This window comes from Canis lupus, chromosome 27 (genome assembly GCF_003254725.2).
Source record: "Canis lupus dingo isolate Sandy chromosome 27, ASM325472v2, whole genome shotgun sequence".
In the NCBI taxonomy this organism is placed as follows: domain Eukaryota; kingdom Metazoa; phylum Chordata; class Mammalia; order Carnivora; family Canidae; genus Canis; species Canis lupus.
Window position 1 is genome coordinate 10469735 of NC_064269.1, and position 21591 is coordinate 10491325.

The window sequence follows — 21591 nt, forward strand, 5'->3', positions numbered from 1 at the left end:
TCATGGAAATGAATTACAGCAGCTTTATCTGTAAATGTCCCAAACTGGAAACAATCTAAATACTCATCAAAAGAATGGATCAACAAATTGTTGTATACTAGAGAATGGATGCTACTCAGCAGTAAGAAGAACATATGAACACATATGTTCACACAACCACACCAGTGAATTACAGAATCATCAGGCTGAGTAAAACAAGCTGGATATTAAGGATACATAGTCCACGAGTCTATTTGTATACAGTCCTCAATAATGCAAACCTCTCTGTAGGGACAGACAACTCAAGACAGAATGGAGGGAGGGATGGATCCCAAAGAGGCAAGTGGATACTTTTTGGAGGTGATGGAAATGTTCTTTTTCTTGATTGTGGTGAGGGTTCACAGGTGTATACTTATGTCAAAACTGATCAAATTATAAACTTTAAATATATGAAGTTTATCTACTTCATTTATATCTTAATAGTTCTTTTAAAAAGCCAATATGGATGGACATTCCCTATTGTTCCACACTAAGTGAAAATAAAATGTATTTTCCTTGGAAAATGAAATAGAACTTGATGCTACAAATATTTAATTCGACTTTCCTCTTCTAAAATATATATATATATTACTCCCCAATAGTTATACTAATTGTTTATCCTGTGCATTAAATTGTAAGCCTCCTGGGAGGTAAGAACCGTAACATTTGCATCTCTATCTTCCACTGGCCTTGCAGTGACTCTAATGCCTTTTTTATAAAAACATTTTTATTAGACTATAAAAGTGTTGGGCAGATTACCCATGCTTTCTGTTTAAGTTCTGTGGAAGATTGCTTCAAAGAGTGAAAATGCTTAAAACACATACTGAGATAATGTGGTTTTAAGCATTTAATGAAGAATTACTCAGAAACATATCAATAAAACAAAAATATATCTCTGCTAAGATGACCAAGAGTATAGTCTCAGAACATGAACTTAAAAAAAAGCCTTTCAACTGAAACACACAGACACACACATAGACACACACACCACTTTTATCTTTGCAATAAACGAAAAAGAGAATCATAAATTGGAGCCCCTCACACTGTATTTAAAAGAAGCCTACAATTAACTTTAGAACAAGTTACTTTATCCAGACTAACTGAAGGGTAAAAGCTTTGAAAAAACTCAGCTGTTTCAGTCAGTACTTTTCTGCATTTAAGTAATGGGACATGCTTAAAGATGCTCTGTTTCCTGCCCTACACCAAGAAAAACCCAGTTACTGCTGCTACCTGAAACCCTACCTCCCACCCTCAGCATATTTACTGACTTTGATTTCCAGTTGAGAATCTCTGAGTCACTTGAAATTTTCCCTGACAAATTTTTTGTTGTTATTTTTTGGCCGATAGTTTGTATTTGGAAATACATCTAATCCTGAAGAAACTCTGTAGCAGAATAATTTCCTTTTAATGCTGACTCTGGAGAAATTTTCCGTTTGTTGTTTTTTAACTCCTCTGCGTGGCAATGGACAGACTGAAGCTACTGGATTTGTCTCAAAACAGAGGGTATTTGTATACAGTTTTATTGGTACACAGTACATCAGACACTTCAAATTCCAAAGTGTTGTTATAATTTTTAAATAATACATTACTGAAATTTAGTCTTAGTGTAGAACATTCCAGTCCTCCACAAACATTTATGAGCTCCATTTTTTTCCGCTTATTAAACAGCAATCTTCCTGGCAATACATAATACTGTGCATCCTAGCCAAATAAACTATTGTCAGATGAAATTGGTTAAATTTAGTGCATATTTCATGCAAGGTTGCAAACAACTTTAATATGCACGTTCTGTAAATAAGATCATTTAATGTTAGCACGTGAAGCTTTGGTCATCTTGAATTTTTGAGTAGATTTGGAGATTTGTTAAGGTACTGTGCATTTTGGTTGCCATTAGATCTAGTGATATGATACATAGAGGCTTTTTTTGCAGCTGTGGAAAGGATTACCAATAGTTTTCCCTGCCAACAGTTACCATCTGAAAGAACATGAAATACTGTAGTTCATTGCTCTGTGTGAACACAATCATGTTATACTGAGTGCCTTGTAAAGAACTGTGATCTTTGAACTTTGGGAGTTGCTCAGGCTCTGCAGAAATGAAAGAGCAGTTAAATGGGAAAGTTTTAAAATCAGCACTGTGAAATAATTTTTCTAAAATAATTACACTGAAAGAAAAAAGGGAGGAGGGACATCCCTCCCATTCAATTCTCATTCTCTTGAGACTCAAAGAATGTGATTATAAAATTAAAATCTTAATTTTTCTATCAAACTGTAAGCCTCTAGTTTGGAGTTATTAACAGAGCCCTTGCTGATACTTTCTATTTTCTTGGCTCCTCTCATTCATGTAGAAAGTATGAGAAAAGACAAGTAGCATGCTTGTGGATTTGCTGCCAAGCAGCTTCTGTGAAACAGAGCAGAGAACTCTTGCCTCTCTAGTGAGGTCTCCTGGGTGTCCACATTATCTCCTAAAAATACACACTTTCTATGCTATGGAGTCCCAAGCTCATCACCGAAATTCAGTCTGGTTACTAGACGAGGTTCTCTTCTGCCGGTGAGAAAATATGCCTCACTTAGAATCCTCATAAACTACAAGCCCAACAGAAATTCGTCCCTTAAATCGATCTCATTTGTTCATAAAGAAGTAGCTATATTTATTCAGACAAGCAGTTTGAAAATGTTTCATCCCACTCCTCACCTCTTTCTCCTTTATGTATCTCCTTTTTCTCTTCATTTATTTTGTTTAAACCCCACTTTTATTTTTTTCTTTGAAGTCCTTTCCATGATGAATTATAGAACAAAGGATGTTTGAGTTGGATGGGATATTAAAGATCATCTAATCCAATATTCTCATTTCATAGTTGAAGAAATGAGGGTCTAAGACATGAAGTACCTCACCTATTATCGCTACATAGTGGCAGAGCCCAGGACTAGCTCTCAGAGTTCCCAACTTAATGCTCTTTCTGTCACACACTACTTGCTCTCAAGACACATATTCGTTTATTTATTTATTTTATTTATTTATTCATTCATTCATTCATTCATTCATTTATTCATTTATTTATTTACTTACTGTTGTTTGAGCTTGTTCTTTAATATAATTGAAAGGCATAAGTAATCTTGCTTGAAGCAACATTTCTTCACTGCTGGCTAGGATGCAGGGAATTTCCACCATTAGATCATCAAAGAGAAGGTCTACTGTTACTTATGAATGGACACTGGGTCCAACACAAAGATTTGCTCTATTTGAAACTCCTACAGTGATTTCGGCCAATGGGTATTTTACCCCTTGGTACTAACCCTTTGGCATTCCTTAATCCCAACTCATCCCATCAGCTACAAGGAGAATTGCAGTCACGCTTTCTGAAGATGTAAGTTGCCAATTTTGAAGAATGCACAAGGGAATTTCTTATATTATACTTCCTAAGTATGTAGATTGCACAATGGTTTCAACAAAGAGATATTTATGGGATACTATATTAATGGTTTAGAACTAATTGGAAGGAAGGAAGGAAGGAAGGAAGGAAGGAAGGAAGGAAGGAAGGAAGGAAAGAAGGAGGGAGGGAGGGAGGGAGGGAAGGAAGGAAGGAAGGAAGGAAGGAAGGAAGGAAGGAAGGAAGGAAGGAAGGAGTAGGAAAGATGAAAAAGGAAGGAAGAATGAAGGAAAATGACCTAAGAAGGAAGAAGAGAGTGAGAGACCAAGCCACTGAAAGTCTGAATACTACAAAATGTTATAGGCTTGAATTTTTCCCAACCTGTTATATAGCCAAGATGACAAGTTCCACAGGCAGATAGAGCCATATAAGATTTATCCAAACTAATAAAGGAGCTCAGAATTGAAATGAAGTTTCATTAGATTATCAAACAAGACTCTTCTGAATCCATAAGGATAAAAGGACTGAAATAGGAGTTCTTCTAAAATAAGAATAATCATATAGAGTGAGTAGAGAATGTATGAGCCCTAATAATTGCTAGAGGGTACATTTATCTGGTCCATAAGTGTCTTTTGGTCATAAATTAGTTTATGATTTCTCATTATTGTACCTCTTTAGGACAGGTTGGATGACAAGCATAGATTCCTACAGGATGGAGTCCAGTAAGGATGTCTTTGTCAATGCAAATACTTTAAGATTGACTTCCTTTCCCTTATTGAGATAGACTCTGCTCACTTTCTTGAGACTTTCATTTTTAAAATACGTCATGATTGACAATCTTCCTTCAGTTTGATAAATTCTTTTTTTTTCTTTTTTGCTTAGTATAATTTAATATAGTGCTTTTCAAACTTCAAAAGGTGGCAGGATCACTGAGGAATATTGCTATAATACAAAGTGCAATGCAGTATACCTATGTTAGAGCTCTAGATTCTGCATTTTTAAAAAGATTTTATTTATTTATTCATGAGAGAGACAGAGACAAAGGCAGAGGGAGAAGCAGGATCTCTGTGGGGAGCCCAGTGTGGAACTTGATCCCGGGACTCCAAGATCACGCCCTGAGCCGAAAGCAGATACTCAACCACTAAGCCACCCAGGCATTTCTAGATTCCACATTTCTAACAAGCTCCCAGTTAGGTCAGTACAGGGGTTCACAGACCACTCTGAGTTACAATAAATTTAGTACTTTTAATCAAGTTACCCTTACCTCTTGTAGGCCTTAGAAGCCAGTTTATCTGTTTGAAGTATGTGTAAGTATCACTTTCTTTTGGGACTAACTATGAAGAATGTGAGGGTGATCTATTCCCACCCACGTAATTCTCCCCTGGTGCTCCCCCACCACTAGCAAAGTTAAAGGTAAAGGACAGTCCAAAGAAAAAGACCATTGGCTATGACTGCAGATAGGCTCAATATCTTGGGTTAGCTTTGGACATATCTATTATGGACAATGAAAGTTTGATAAAAATGTAGAAGTAACAACTCTAGAATTATATCAATGCTAACATGAGATGCATATTACCTACATTCTGAATGTTGAAGTAGATAGCACACGAAGAGCCCATTCTAACAAGATAAAGTTTAGTAGATATAGAACCAAGTTTGTTGGCATTAACAGCTTTTTTCTATTTTCTCAAGATTGTGTGCCAACTGGCAGATCTAAAATTCTACTGAATGTAGTAGATAAATCTGACTTTAGGAAGCTGGAAAACTAAAGTAAACATGCCCAGACACCCTCTTCTGTCCATCACCTTTTATTTCTTGCACTCTGTAGTAATTTTTGCTCAGCTAGAGAAACCAGAAGAAGCTGAAATCCATGGCCAAAGGAACCATCTGATAAAATACATCTCTGACTTACAGTAAACAGAGCAAAAGTATTTACTGTAGATTAGATCAATGTCATTCTATAACACGGCAAGTGTCTTATAAAAAATATGGACTCATGGGTATGAAAGAAAGTTTGCTATATAAATGACATATGAAATGTTAAAAACACATTAGCTCTATTAAGTACATTGATGAATCAGGTGATCAAGCAGTGAAGAAATATTTTTGAAAGTGTACTCTGAGTCGCTACCTTTTACTATCCTGGGATCTAAGGCTACTATAGTACATGTATTCAAGGAGGTATCTAGTGAGATAGTCACTCTTGAGATCGAGATAGGAAAAGAATGAGAGGTCCAGATTGATGATATCAGAGATGGTGAAGGATGAGGAGGAAGCTAGGATCTCCAGTTTTGCTCTTGGTAACTGGGTGGATGGTGGTGACATTCGCTAGACAGAGTACACTGAAGGAAAAGCATATGGGAAGCAGGATTCATTCTGATATGGAGATGTTAAGTAGAACATATGTGGGAGATTTAGTACACATATGGGTCCGGAGCTCAAGTGAGAAGACTGGGTTGATAATATAGATTGGGAGATCATACATCTGTTGATACAACTGAAATCATGAAAAGAGAAGCTACTTCCCATGAAGAGTATGAGGTTGAGAATTAATGAGGACTGAAGGCTGAAATCCAGAATACCTACGTTAATGGGATATCTAGAGAAAAATGCACATTTTATTCCTATAGAGTTTTTTTTTTACATTTTATATGTTGAATCACAAAATATTATAATTATATATTGTACATATATAGTATATATATACTATATACACACTCCTTGCTCCCCCATACTTTGATTCTTTTAAAACTAACTAGCACCAAATGACTCCTTTTCTGTAAGTACATACAGCAGCGGCATCACAAACAACGGAATCAAAGTAGTAAGAGCTAGATAGGGCGACCCCAATGTGTCTCCCACCCCAGATTGGTGACATGTGTGGGCTGCTATTCCATTAGCCTTCACATCATTTCTGTAACAGGTGTTGAAGCAGCCATCAGGCAAGCTGACATTCTTCACTCAAGCACATGGGCTTACTCACTCTTTCGTTTTCCACTGGTGATTTTGTGTTTTCAAAAACAAAAATATTTTAAGGACATAAACATTTGTAAGCTGTTACCAGCTCATATTTATCGACCAACAGCAACAATCAAAGTTAAAAATAATGAGGATGCCTATGAGTTAAAAGCAACAATGCTGTGTTTAGGAAGCTTTCATGCCTGAGATAAACTGAGCTAGTATTAGATCCTTGTGGGCAGTTTAGAATAATTCAGAAGCTGATAATGGAGAAGTGGGGGAAATGATTGTAAAAGTAGATCAAAAGAGATAGGAGTAAGTAAAGATGCACTATGTCAACCATCAACTAATATGTGGTTATACCCTGAGAGTTAAAATAAATTTTTTTTCTTGTACTTTAGAAATACTTTAAGTGTATGTTTGCTCTGCAGATTTAGTGCAGTGGTAAAGGGCGGGTCTCTGCTGTTATCCTGGAACCATGCCAACAAAACAGGATGTTATTTTAAGATTAGGAGGACATCTTATTAATTTATTTTACTTCCAAATTGGGAAGAATACAGTGTAGCCTCTTACTCCCACATATTGAGGATAATTGCCATACACAGAATTATAACCATTCACATCAATTTGGCAGGTCTTACGACAACTAGAACAAGATGCGTTCTTTCAAATGGAAAGCAAAACTGAATAGTGTCCACTGAATAAATCCATGCCTCATATTTAATCTAAAAGCTAAGGTACAAATTTACTCTGGATCCAGGGGGTAAACAAATCATAGTCGATTCATAAAATTTCTGTGGCTGGACAGCCCTTCGCAATCTTTGGCAATAGCACAGCCAGTTTAAAAGTTATCCTGGCCATTTCCTCCTGTTCGTGCCATGACAGCTGTGCCTGTGTACCTCAAGCAAAGAGCAAAAGAGTGAAAGAAAAGAGAGAGAACCGACTTGCTAACAAATATACTGTTTTATAAAGCTTGGGGATTATAACACAGTTACACCAAACCTGTCATGTCATGTTGCATGTGGACAATGGCACACGCAACAATGCTCTGTGTTCTTTATAACAGCCAGAGAGCCACTTCTGCTGTCGTATTTTTTCTTAAAGTTGGAATAAGTTTTCCTTCTATATCACAGGAGACGTAGTATGACCAGAAACTTTTATCTTAAAAGAAATTTTCTTTTCAGAGGATTTACAATGATCAAATAATTGTTTTAAAAATTACTTAGTTGTTCCTTCAGTGTTAAGTGGCTCACTTTACTACTTTGAAACATTGAAAAATGTTTACTACTTTGAAAGATTGGAAAATAGATATTGTCTTGAAATAAAAAGTGTTCTGCATAAATAAACCAGTTTTATCTAAAATGGTTTAAATATGCATACTTTAATTCTGTATTTTATAAGAGAGAATTTATAGATCTAAATAAATTCTGGTAGTATCTTTAGCTTTGAAGTTGAAGTACTTTCTCAGAGTATGTTGTTACTTTTTTACTTTGTTTTGTTTTTTCCTTTCACTTTATTTTTTTATTTTTTTAATAAATTTATTTTTTTTTGGTGTTCAATTTACCAACATACAGAATAACCCCCAGTGCTCATCACCCATTCACCCCCACCCCCCGCCCTCCTCCCCTTCTACCACCCCTAGTTTGTTTCCCAGAGTTAGGAGTCTTTACGTTCTGTCTCCCTTTCTGATATTTCCCACACATTTCTTCCCCCTTCCCTTATATTCCCTTACACTATTATTTATATTCCCCAAAGGAATGAGAACATATAATGTTTGTCCTTCTCCAACTGACTTACTTCACTCAGCATAATACCCTCCAGTTCCATCCACGTGGAAGCAAATGGTGGGTATTTGTCGTTTCTAATGGCTGAGGAATATTCCATTGTATACATAAACCGCATCTTCTTTATCCATTCATCTTTCGATGGACACCGAGGCTACTTCCACAGTTTGGCTATTGTTACTTTGGACGAATTTTTCTCTGCAGTTGCATTGTTATAGTCTGGCGAAGGCCAACTTATTCCATCCATTTTACTACACTGCCCAGAGCCCCTTGATGAGGTGGCAGCTGTTCTGCTGTAAGCTGGTGTGATGAGCATTCTGGGGCCAAGTGATCCATGTTTTAAAGGAGATACAGTTCGGCCTATAAAGAAAAAAAAAAACTTTTTATATTTGATGTGATGTCTTTGTAAAGGGAAGATCCTCCTCCAATCCTCTCTGGAATTTTGGGAGTATGAGGCATATTTAAGATTGTTTACTCTTATGTGAACAAATGAAGTAGACATCCCCCATCATCTATAATTTGAGCTATTTTAAATTCCACTCCATTTGGTGTATTATTTTTTGAAGTACCTTATAGTGAGGTGTTTGGAAGATATAGTACTTGTTCAGCAAATCAGCTGAGATAAAAACATGACTTTAAGGATATCCTGACTTTATGATTTAAAATATACACTAGATGTTCACTTAAAAAAATGACAGTCACTCTATGGTGACTTCACATATGCTTGCAAAATTCATTCTAACAAAGCTCTGCTTGACTGCTCTTGCATATGCAGATCGTTTTAGTGATAATACACCTTCTCTAAACTCTATATGCACATCGCAGCAAATAGTGTGTCAAATTTGAGGAAATTATAAATTTGTTTTTATGTCCTTTATTTGAAACAAAAAGGGACAAATAGTTCTTCATTTAATGAAAAAAGTGGAAATATAGATGTCCATACTCCAGGAGAAATCATTCCGAGTCATCATCTTTTTCTGTTCTCCCTTCCCTCCCCTCCTCCTTCACCTTCTTCTTTTAAGATCTAAGTTGCCTTTTTAAGTGATTCATAAATAGGGGAGCATCCTCTCTAGCAAGTAGAAGGGAACTCAGCAGAGATGTATAAAAGGGAAGGTTTTTTATAGGCAACAGGGTGGAATAAGAAAGTTATTGACAAAAGAAAAGATAGAATTGTCCCAGTCAAGGTCATCTTCTCTTAGGTGGAAGGGCAGAGGGTTTTATCAGGTGGATTACCTCATGTTCCTTTGAGGGATGGAGGGGGCCCGCATGACAGATACCTCATTGGTGCTGATCAGAATATTTCTGGCTGACCAACTAAGACATATTTCTGGGGGGAGGCTGAAACTGCAATTAGGTTAGGTGTTAAGTCATGGTTTGGTGGCTTGGGCTAAGCAATGCCATTTGAGGCCTGTGATTTTGTTTTGTTTTGTTTTTGACAATTCCCCCCTTTAGATCAGATTCTCAGCTTCACTGAGAGGAGTAATAAAAATGTAAGGCATTAGGGCCACTGTCAGCTCTCGCTCTCTAGTTCTCATAGCTTTTATTGGATAGTCACAGGCCAGAAATATTTTTGTGTTGAATCCCTGTGATACCCACAGGCCACAACTCAAGGCCACAATCCTGTCAGGCGTTCTTCTTACTTCTCCTCTGTTCCAGTCTCAGGGAGATCATCAGCTTGGTAGTTAGTGGCTTCGAATCTGCATTTAAAATTTTGAGAGGATACAACACACCGGGAACATTATTATGATAACTATAAGCAAGATAATTCCCAAAGTTGTTGTTGTTTTTTTTAAATTCATGAGAGACAGAGACAGAGGCAGAGGGAGGAGAAGTAGGCTTCATGCAAGGAGCCTGATGTGGGACTCGACCTGGAACTCCAGGATCATGCCCTGAGCCAAAGGCAGATGCTCAACCACTGAGCCACCCAGGCATCCCATTCCCAAAATTTTTAATGCACGTTAGAGCCATAGTCTCCAAGACCCAAACCAATCAAAGAAAGATCCCATTGAAGGAGTTTCCCTTTCAAGCCTTAGTGATTTTATGCAACGGAGTTTCAGCTTCTCCAGAAGTGTTAATCCAGATACAGTAGATGGTGTTAGCCATAACTGACTTCCTCCTGCTTTTCCACTAAAAGATAATCAAAGGCTATTCTATTATCAAGAACTTTGGCCAGAGTCTAAGGATTTTTATGGTGCAGCTAGTCCTTTAGCAGTGGATTCTACAATTTCAGGACTTAGAAAGTTCCTGAGCTGAGCCTCGCTTACATTTATCCCTAACTAGGATGGCAGGGACCTGCCCAAAGGCATGCATCCTGAATCATGAAAACCTCCTTCAGTAGGTTTATTCAAATTTGACAGTGTAAATTCAAGGGAATCAACCAATGAGATCTTTTAGTTGGCTTATGAAAACTTAGAGGCACAGTTAGATTTTCTCTTAGCCTGAAATAAAAGGCTAATTTCCAGAGGCTTTCCCCAATCCACTCTAGCAATGGTCCAAGAAATGTGGATGAGAGTGTTATCTTTCCAGGCCAGTTTCAGGATAAAAGAAATGAAGGAGAAAGCATTTCATGTTTAGTTAAAGTATGAAGTCTTGATTTGTGGTCTTGAAAGGAAACAGTTTATTGTCTTTATTCTATGTTGGCTATTTCCTCTCTTCCTCATCAGTGAGGTGGAGCCTTCTTCAGCTCTGAGATGTGTAGCCAAGCCTTTGTTATTTAATGAGAGAAAACAATGGAAATGTAGATGTCCATAACCCAGGGCAATTATATAAGGAAAACTGACATATACAGTCTTCTTGATTCTACCTTTGTGTTGCCCTTCTAGAGATGGCAAATATTACTCACCTTCTGATCTGTCATGGTGTCCCAAGAGGGGACAACTAAATGACCCCTTTCTCATTTCCATTTCACTTTAATATCTTTTTACTTCTATGTTAATATTCTATTTATATGTTTCAGATTACAATTATATTTTAAAAGGGGTTTTGCCAAAATTGGGCAGCTAATCTATAAAGAACTAGATGTGAAATGTCTATAGCATCATATTTTTGCTATTTATACCAGTGGGTAATTTAATTGCAAGAAACATCCCTCAAATATGAAGCATGGTGGGTCAAAGCACATTCTGCATCCATTTGTATACATGTACCAAAACCAAATCTTTGTTTCTCATTAGATATTCTTAATTATATTACCGGCATTTATAACTATCTGAAATTATTTCATTACTTTTTGGTTTATTATTTGTCTCCTATGACAAATATGTAAATGGCAAGAGAGTAGGGGCTTCTGATGATCTTGTCCACTACTGTATACCAGGGGGTTGTATCTCTAGCATCTGACACAGATAGGATAAATAAATATAAATATCATAAAAAATATAAATAATAGTGAATATCAGTTGAATGGATCAATAAACAACTAAATAAATTAATCAAGGAATGAATGGTATCCAGATATCTAGATATTTAGATCTTCCTTAAAACCATTTCATTTTATAGTTGGGGAAACGAAGTCTGAAGGTCTGAAGGAGGTAAAATAGTTCACAGCAAGCTACTTGGGAAATTAACGGTATAACTGGGACTAAAATATGGTTTCCTAATTCCTGGGTTAGTGTCCTTTTAGGTGTAATTCAATTAGATTATGGATGGGAGTGGTTTTTGGTTTGGAGATGGTAGAAATTCCTTCGCACATCATTGGTCTGACTAGAGATCCTAATTAGAATACATTATAGTAATTAGAAATGACTATGCATTAATATAAGTACATGGAGAAATAGTGAATAAAAATACAAGTTCGAATGTATAGCCTAATAACAACTATATACAGTGTATTTATGTCAGTTAATAGGAGCCAATGGTTATAAGTTGATTTTTTCTATTAAACTGAAATTAATAAAAGTTTATTATTTTTTAAAAATTTTTTTAAAGTTTATTCTTATTTTAACTCTTAGAAATTCTGACACTGAGTTTTGAAAATTCATGATCTCTTTTGCCCCTTTCCTCTCTGACCTGGTAGTATTCTGAATATCAGTCTGTTTTAGACTTCCTTCTATCAATGCTCTTGCTTCTTTTTTGAGAATGTGAGCTTCTAGGGTTGTTTTATATATTATTTGGGATTATTTGTTATTTATTCAATGACGTTGCATCCCAACATAAACTTCCACATACAAACTTTCTTCCGCTGTGTTCTAATAAATCAGTCCCTGGCCTCTTTGAAATCATGACTCCTTATTTCTTCCATCTTTTCTATGCAGATGCCCACCCCTCCTATCTCATGCCAAAGAAATATGTTGCTCTTATACATCTTTAAATATTTATTTACATTTTTATAGGGCTGAATCATTAAAAACATTGTTTTACAGATAGCATACAATTACTAATGATGGGTAACCTGGAAGGAAAAGATTCCTGAATCCTTAAGGTATAAATCTTTCCACAGTAAATTGGCAGAGAGAGGAACTTCACCTGGAAGCAGCATTCTATTCTGAGCTTACTCCCAGACTTCTACCAGCCACAATGTCTTTACTTTGTACCATTGTTACATAGTTCATTAGCAGACTTTTTGAATAGATTCCAAATTGTTTGGAAACCTAGTATAATATTGTGGTGCCCGGGCTAAAACTGAGGAAGAGATACTCAGGAAAATATTACTTCTATACCATTTTATTTGATTTTCATTTTTGAATACTTGAGCCAAGTCAATATTTTGAAAATAAATCCTTAAAGGGTTCTGTTCTGACAGGACAAACTCCAAATTCTTCCAAATGCCTTTCCAAATATACCTGCTGTGTTTGTTTGCTCCTGTTGCTAATGCTTCCACCCTGGGGCATCATTTGCCTTAAACCGGCATGTCTCAGGATCTTTCAGCTCTCCCTGACACTGCTCACCATTTTTTCTCTGCTTAAAATTCTCTTTGACTATTTCTGTCTGAGGCGCTCTTTTTAATACCCAATTAAAATATCACCTCCGCAATACCATTATTTCTTTCTTTCTGTTCCTACAGAATATTTATTACTTCCTTTCTTACCATACAGTATTTTGTATTTACTTCTGATCACATTGTGTAGTGATTGAAAAAAGTGTATGTCTACCCTGGTAGTAGATTTAATAAATCTGTTAGAAACTGACACTTATTTCTTTTTGCCAGAGTCTAGAACAATACTTGGCACACAGTGGGATCTCAATAATTATTTGGTGAGTAATGCACACATTAGGGAATTCATTAGCAATGTGAGTCAAATGATTCATTATTTGTATTAATTTGCTAAATTAGAAAAACATGGTAAATACAGAGATTTCCCCGCCATACGACTGAAATAGCCTTATTTAGGAAAACAATAAAAAACATTTGAAGCATATGAAATGCCAGGAAGAAATTAACATTGTTTCGACTTTGTGGATTTAAGCATAATAAACACATGTTATGATTTAGCAGCTTAAAACAAGGTGAAAAATTAGTACACAACCATCTGTTCTTATGAGAAACCCTGGAAACTTGTTAGAACTCACTGTCCTCAGATGCTCTAGTATTATTTTTATACTAAAAACTAAGGTCAAGGGCAGTTGATTTCAGTTTACTTGACATCATAGAGACTTTTCAAGCATATCTGTTGGTAGATTCAAAATTGGAATATGGATGAGATTTTGCAACAGTTAATTTAATGAGAGTGTCTGTTTTACCTCACTGAACTTTTCCTCACTCAATACCTCTTTGCCTCTTGCACTCCATTTCCCATTTCTGTGTAGATGAATTTCTTTCTTTCTTTCACATATGTGCTCAATATGAAAAGAGTAATTATTTTCTTCTGATATAAGTAACAGATAATATGTAAGGATGTATATTCATACACACACATATATGTTTGTGCACACGCATGTGAATTGAGTATTATGAATAATATATAATAGCTTCTAATTACTGAGTACTTAATATATGCTAAGTATGTAAAGAGAATATTATATTAAATGTCATTTATTTTTTGTTGACTTTGAGGGAGGAGCAGGTGTAGGCAGATATGGAAGCTGGAGGTGGAGCTATCTAGACATAGGCATTTGAAATCTTCCTCCTTTCTCTAGTACTGTGGGTGGCTGTTCTAGGAACTGAAGGTGACATTGACATCTAGTGTTTCCTATTGGCAGATGGAAGTAAAAGGAAGTGCACTGGCTGGGTCACTTCTAGTGTTGTGTCATACTTCCCCTGCTCTCAGGAATCTACAGTTTCATCAGAGACTTAGCTGTGCCTACCCTCAAGTGGAAACAAGATAATGTGAGGACTTTGCCAACAACCTGGAAACATTCTGCAGGGCTTTGCAGCAGGGGAGATGCTGAAGGAGGGGCAAACACAAATTTGCAGAGCATGTAAGTGTTACTTATGGTTATTTTATATTGTATGCACCCAACTAATCTAAAACGACATTTCCCAGAATTCCTTTTTCTATCATGTTCAGACCACTAGAATCTTGACCTATAGTGACTTCGGGCCCACCACCAGAGGCAGAAATAATGGTCTTCTATAGCTTTTTCACTAGCTCCCCAAATTTCATAAGGTCTAATCTCCATGATAAATTACTGATTACAATTATTAATAGTGTTTCTATTTCCCTGATCAAATTTAACTGACAAACTTGGGGAAATGTGAAGACTAGAGAGAGGCAGCTGGGTTGCACATGTATCCAGTAAAAATGTTTGGGGATTCTATGACTCTCTGTAATTAGAAAGAATGATTAATAAATTTATGAATCGTGTTTCCATTATTGTTCCCTTTGAAGGGTAATCATTTATCATCTTAAATAGGACTATATATTATATGTGTAAGTAACGTCCAATAATAAACCAGGGACATATTGCAAATTCAAATAACATTATAGCATAATTCTCAAGTTCAAATTCAGATGTTATAATTTAGATAGTAATCACTCTAAACATTTTAAACCCATAGATGGTTAGTGTTCTGGCCTATTCAGTGTTTTTAACACATTCTCTATCTAGTATAGAGAGGCACTGTGTCAGATGCTAAGAACTTAACTGTCGGTAAAAAAGACAAATCTTCTGCCCCTAAGATGTTCACTACCTAGAGGTACTGACTCCTCATGACCCTTTAAACTTGCCAGCTTGGCCATCGATCACTATGACTGGCAGCTGAAAGTCAGACTCAGAACGTGACAACCCGTTGAGCTCATTTTCCCAGGCCTCTCTCTGGTTCTCGACTACCAGGATTTCAAATCCTTGCCTCTATTCTCTTGGATTCCAACCCTGCTTCTGCTGCCTCCATCTTTATGGGGAACTTTGATTTTCAGCCTTTTGAATTTCAGCTTTTCATTGAACTTTGCTCCTTCCTTGCCTGTGACACCTTCTGAAGCCTTTTCCAGTTCTGGCCTAAGGAATCCAAGGGACAGGTGGGTCCCAGCCTCTCTCCTGCCTGAGGAAGTGGGATTTAGGTAAGTGAGGAAACAGAGGTGAAATGCAGAATTGTAATGTAATGAAACAAGTGCTATACCATTCATGTATGAAGTGTTACACATTCATAGATGGTGATGTAAACAGTATTGTAAAGTGTGCCCTCCATCAACTTCCTGCCCCTATAGCTACATATCTATATCTGCACTCTGTTATTCTTTCATTCATCCTACAAATATTTATTATGCAACCACCCTGATCCACCCACACTTGTTGCTTTCCCTCCATATTGCAGATTGCCTCTTCTGCTGTTTCAGGCTACCACCCACGCTTTGCAGAAGCAATATATAGTAGTAATTAAGCAAGTGGAGTCAATCTACCTGGGTTCAAATCTTGACTCACACTGCTCTATGCTTTAGTTTCTTCATCTATAAAATGAGGATAATCGCAACACTTAACCACCTAGGAGTGTTTTTAAGGTTAATGCAAAGAGTACATCAAAGCCCTATCCCACCCCCCAAAATGGATAGGTAAATACTGTGTGTAGCTTATTATAATTAATGATCTCATCTTTTTTTTAAATTTTTATTTATTTATGATAGTCAGAGAGAGAGAGAGAGAGGCAGAGACATAGGCAGAGGGAGAAGCAGGCTCCATGCACCGGGACCCCGATGTGGGATTCGATCCCGGGTCTCCAGGATCGCGCCCTGGGCCAAAGGCAGGTGCCAAACCGCTGCGCCACCCAGGGATCCCAATGATCTCATCTTTTTTATCTGCTCTCAGACCAGTTTTTCATTTTGCCATATTTTTCAATCTTTTTTTTTTTTTTACTGGTTTCTTCCATATCATGTGGCCTATAAATATATGCTCATGTCTTACATATCATTAAACATCCTAATTCTCGGTATCTCTTGAACATCTACCCTGACGATTCTTCTTTTCTTTATAATTAGAATAAAAAATATTGGCATTCACTATTTTTTATTTCCTTTCATCCAATTCACTTTCCAGACTTTCTGCTCACGCTGCTGTCCCTGACTAATAACCCTATTAGTTTCCAAGTCCAAAGATCATGTTGGCCCTCATTTATTGGACTACAAGCATTCCTGAGATGTTTCTCCCTTTGGCTTTGGTAATCTGCTTTTTCGGTTCTTCTTCCACATTTTGAGCCATTTCTTCTCAGTCACTTTTGCAGATTCCTCCCATCCATATAGAATTGGTTTTAGAATTCTGTGTTTTCTAAGGTCTTAGCATATCTTGTATCTTTCCCTTCCATTCTTCAGACCACAGTTGCCTTAGCTCAGATCTTTATTATATCTTATCTGAATCATTGCAATAGCCTCCAAGTAGGTCATGCCGCCACTTAGTTTATTGCCCACACTCCCTCTTTCCTCTACGTTAGTGATCTTTCCAAAATACAAATATAACACATTATACATTTCCCAGGCCAAAGCAGTGTGGAGATAAAAATAGCCATAACTTCAATATCAAAATAAATTTCTCCTCCCCCAAACTTGTAATGCAGTCCCATCATAAGAAAAACCCCATAGTATTCCAGTGGAGGGGAATCTTACAATATACTTGGCCAATCCTCCTTAAAACTGTCAAGGTCATTGAAAATAAGGGAAATTTAAAGAACTGTCACAGCCAAGAGGAGCCTAAGGACACATGATAACCTAAATGTAATGTGGTCTCCTGTGGAGTAGAAAAAGGACACTAGATAAATACTAAGGATATCTGAATAAACTATAGTTGTTAGTTAATAATTACATATCAATATTGTTTCATTAGTTATAAACAGATGTACCATACTAATGTAAAATGTCAGTAATCAAGGAAACTGCAAGGGGTAAGGATCTGGAAACTGTACTATCTTCTCAATTTTTCTGTAAATCTAAACTGTCTTAAAGAATAAAATTAAAAAAAATAAAAAATAAAGAATAAAATTTAATAAAAAGTAGCATTCCTTTTCTTTTTTCTTATCCCCCCCGCCCCCGCAATGTCCCTATCAAAAAACTCTAGTTTCCTCAAATTCTTCTCCAGATATGGGAACCAGGGGACCAGTGATGTTTCATGTATGCTCTAGTTTTTTTTGTTTTGTTTTGTTTTTAGGGTTGTTTTGTTGTTGTCCACTATTTTTCTTCTCTCTTGTTCTAGCTCCTAAAAGAAGAGAATAATGCCTTCTGGAAGATCTGGAGTCCTTACCAGGGCACTGACGCCAGTGCTGGTGTCTAATATTTAAGATGCCAATGTCCTTGCAAAGCAGCCAGTACCTTTCTTCCTGCCAAATCTACTGACTACACTGCTGTTGATTTGATGGTATTGTTTTGGGATCTGAGTCTCATGGGAAACTTGTGAAATAGTCCTTTTAGATTTTCTGCTTGTGACTGCAGTTTTTTCTTTTTGGGGCTCAGGCATCAATCCATAGAGGCTGGAATGAAGGATAATCTGAGTGGCACATACTGCACTGCTACAATTAGAACTCCTCTTCTCTTACTGACTCGAAGAGTCCTAGGAACCCTTGCATCTTACAGATTGACTTATTTCCCAGGATATTTCTAGACTACTCATGCAATTAGATTACTGAGGGCCCGGGCCACTAGCCCTTAAAACCTGCCCAGACATGTCTGAATCAGAGGGTGAAAACAGCACAGGTTCAGGTTACATAAATATGATCCTGTTGTTGTGCTATTTAGAATTTTTTAATGGCAATTTTTTAATGACTTCTTTTTGTCTCTTAACATGGCCTTACAAGGTATTTGCATATCCTGCTTCAGTGCATCTTTCCCAGCCAGGGACAGACCATGCTCCGACTTTCTAGTTCAGCCATACTAAGTTATTTTAAGCACCCACATTTCATGGATTTGTTAGACTTCTCATGTCTCCATGCTTTACTGTGATGTTCACATTAGGTTAGCCACCCATGCCTCACCACCACCCCGAAGTATCATACTATCTTGGGATATTTTTATCACTGCCATACTCCTTTATATGAGATATCTATTGATGTTTAACAAATTACCCTGAAAACCAGTGCCTTAAGATGATAAACATTTATTGAATCACACTTTCTGAGGGTCAGAAGAAATCCAGGCATGGCTTAACAGGGTCCTTTATTTCAGTGTCTTTTACAAGGTTACACTCGAGATGCGAATCAAAGCAGTGGCCTCATATGAAGGTTCAGCTGTGAGACAGTCCACTTCAGACCTCACTGACATTGCTGTTGGTAGGTTCAGTTTCATATAGGCTGATATTCTGAGGGTCTCCATTCCTCATTGACCATTGACCGTAGGCCTCCCTCAGTTGTTATGTGGACTTCGTAGTGTACCTCACAACATGCTAGCTGGTTACCATCAGAGTGAGGAAGACAGCAGTACAGCACGAGCAAGAGAGAAACCAGAGTCTTCGCAATCTAAATGCACAGGATTACTTTACTCCTATTACTTAAAAGTGATGGGTTGCATCACTTTTGGTATATTCTATTTGTTATGCTCAGCCCACTCTCAGATGGAGGGGATTATACAAGAACATAAAACACCAGGGTGCTGGGATCATTGAGGGTGTTCTACAGTTGCCCTGTGGAGGGCAATAAACCCCCACTCATTATCGGTTCACATGTTAAGACAGATGACACCACACATGCATCAAGACGGTTTATAAATATTTATTACTCACATAATGGGTCTTTCTGAAGAAAGTAGGGCAGGTACAAAAACCAGTCCGGAAAGTCTTGAGAGAAGAGAGAAGGCAGTGGCTTTGGTTTTTATATTGCGGTGGAAAGTGGGACTTTAGTGAGGGTTCCCACAGGAATGGATTTAGGGCGGTTTGAACTTTTCCATGAGCATTAACTGGTAGAGCCAAGGCTTCTTATATTCTTACCTTGATATAGAGCAAAAGGGAAAGGGGAAGTTGGGGCATGAAACCTGTCAGGGGTTGAATATCAAAAATGAAGTTGGAGTTATTCTCCTTAACACAGGGGGCTATTTCAGAGGCAGTCTACTATACCCTTTGTAATATAATTGCTTATTTACCTGTTTATCTTTTATTAGGTAAAGAATGTATTTTATCTTCATGTTTTTTAGTACCTAGTCCAGTGCCTAACATGTGGTCACTCAATAAATGTTGGTCGAATGAATACCTGAATGAGTGAATAGACTCTTCCTACTTCTTCGATCATTATTTATTCTCTGTTGTGGATCTAGTGTTCTTTCAAGATTCAGCTCAAAGATGATTTCCCCTTAAAACCTGCCCTTTGTTGATCCATTTCCTCTCCTCTCTGCTAGAATTGATCACTCTGTTATTTGTGCTCCACTGCACTGGGTCCTGGTTTCTGTCACAGAACTCACAAAAGTAGCATTTATTTCTTTACAGGATTGTAGTCTTTACTAGTCTGCTCACTGAGGGGAAGAACTTGTCTTGTTATAAACGTTTGTACCCTCGGTGTCTAGTATGATATATCACACACAGATGTTTATTAATGCCTCACAGAGGATTCAATCAACTCCACTATGGAAAAAGGAGTAAGAGAAAGCTAAATATAGGAGGGGTGTTTAATTTGGATCCTGGAGACTGCATAAAAGCTTGACAGGAGAGGAGGATACAGGGGTGAGGAGGCTTTGGAGACAGAATATTCTAGATACAAGAAGTCGCATCACAAAAACATCATGGTGCATTCATTCAAGTAAAAGTAAGATTCGGCTGGCTGGAGATGAGGCTAAAAAATCAGGTTCACATCCAGCTTGTAAAACTTTGTAGGCTAGTAACTGAAGAATTTTTAAAAACTTGGATGCTGTTGTTAATGTAAGTAAATGTATTCTAGGGAAACAATTCAGATGGCAGAGCTGAATGGACTTGTGTAGGGAGTGAACTGGAATCAAGCAGGGATGGGAAAGGGGTGGTTTCACTGGGACACCATGAACTCTATCTGGAAGAAATCAGAATATAGAGAGAAGGTAAGCATTAGCATTCTGAACTCTGCTGAGAGGGATCCAGAGCTCTGAGATTTGGGAGGTATGGAAACCTGAGAAAATTCCACTGGAGTGGTTGTGGGGATATGTGGACAATAGAGATAAAGATAGTGGATGAATCAATCAAAGAAAGAATTATAAGTTATCTTAATAATTAATTAGTTGCTATCCCTGCTAAGGATCTTAGCCCACTTGGCAGTTTGGGACACATATATTTTAGTATAAGACTAATGAAAGAAAAAAAGAAAAGAGAGAACCTATCATATATAAAGCATCACAATGGATACAGAAAACAGCTTTTCTTATCTTTTTGGGACTAACTTTGTAGAAGTATTTTATTTCCCCAATGCTACTTTATTTTTCTTCTAAAAGTATTATGGGAAATTTCTCATGTGGTCTCTTAAAACTATTTTCTAACATGGAATTCATAGCTGATGTTTTGCACTCAAAGAAGAACGTTGCAGTTGTTACAGGCTAGACTATCTCCGTGGGTAATTATGAGACAGAGAAAGAAACATATTTCAAAGTCTTTGGTGTGCCAAGCTCAAGTTGGAGTCTGAAGGCATTCTGGTTAGAATCCATACTCCTATACCCAGTAATGGTCACCCTTGGCTAGTGAGGCAGAAAACAGGCCATGGGACAGAGAGATGTCCATTAACTCTACTTTAAAATTTCTATAGTCCTCCTAGAGAGCAGCCTAGGAATTTTGCATGGAATTTGTTTTCCAAGGATTTTTAGAATTTGAGAGGTGGCAGTAATCTCAGATTTCACCAATGATTTTAAGGGGACTGCTCACATAGCAGTCGTGATTTTACTATTGGATGATTCATAAAAATGCAAAGTAGCAAAATGCATTTTTGAATTTAATAAGTCTCTAAATGAACTTCTATTTTACTAACAGCGATAGTATCTGCACACATTTGAAGATATTAGTATTATCTCTATTTGTATGATAGTTGTATTTATTCAGTTATACATTTGATTTATCTGACCCTTTTTAGCAACTTCATGGCCCTGAAGGGGGTTTTGACCCATAGGCTAGAAACTGATTTGGTCCAGCTTCCTTATTTTACCAATGAGGGAACAGATGATTTGGAACAG

At 37.1% G+C, this 21591-nt stretch overlaps 1 long non-coding RNA gene across 1 annotated transcript in view; it reads left to right on the forward strand.

Annotated features, from left to right (window-relative positions):
• The window catches only part of LOC112678199 (uncharacterized), an 82818-nt gene extending 63152 nt beyond the window's left edge, over window positions 1-19666 (forward strand). The window contains exons 4-7 of the long non-coding RNA XR_003147422.3: window positions 13275-13321; window positions 14267-14485; window positions 15439-15564; window positions 17681-19666. This is a non-coding gene — a long non-coding RNA (uncharacterized LOC112678199). The remainder of the gene's footprint in view (window positions 1-13274; window positions 13322-14266; window positions 14486-15438; window positions 15565-17680) is intronic.
• The last annotated feature ends 1925 nt before the right edge of the window (window positions 19667-21591 follow it).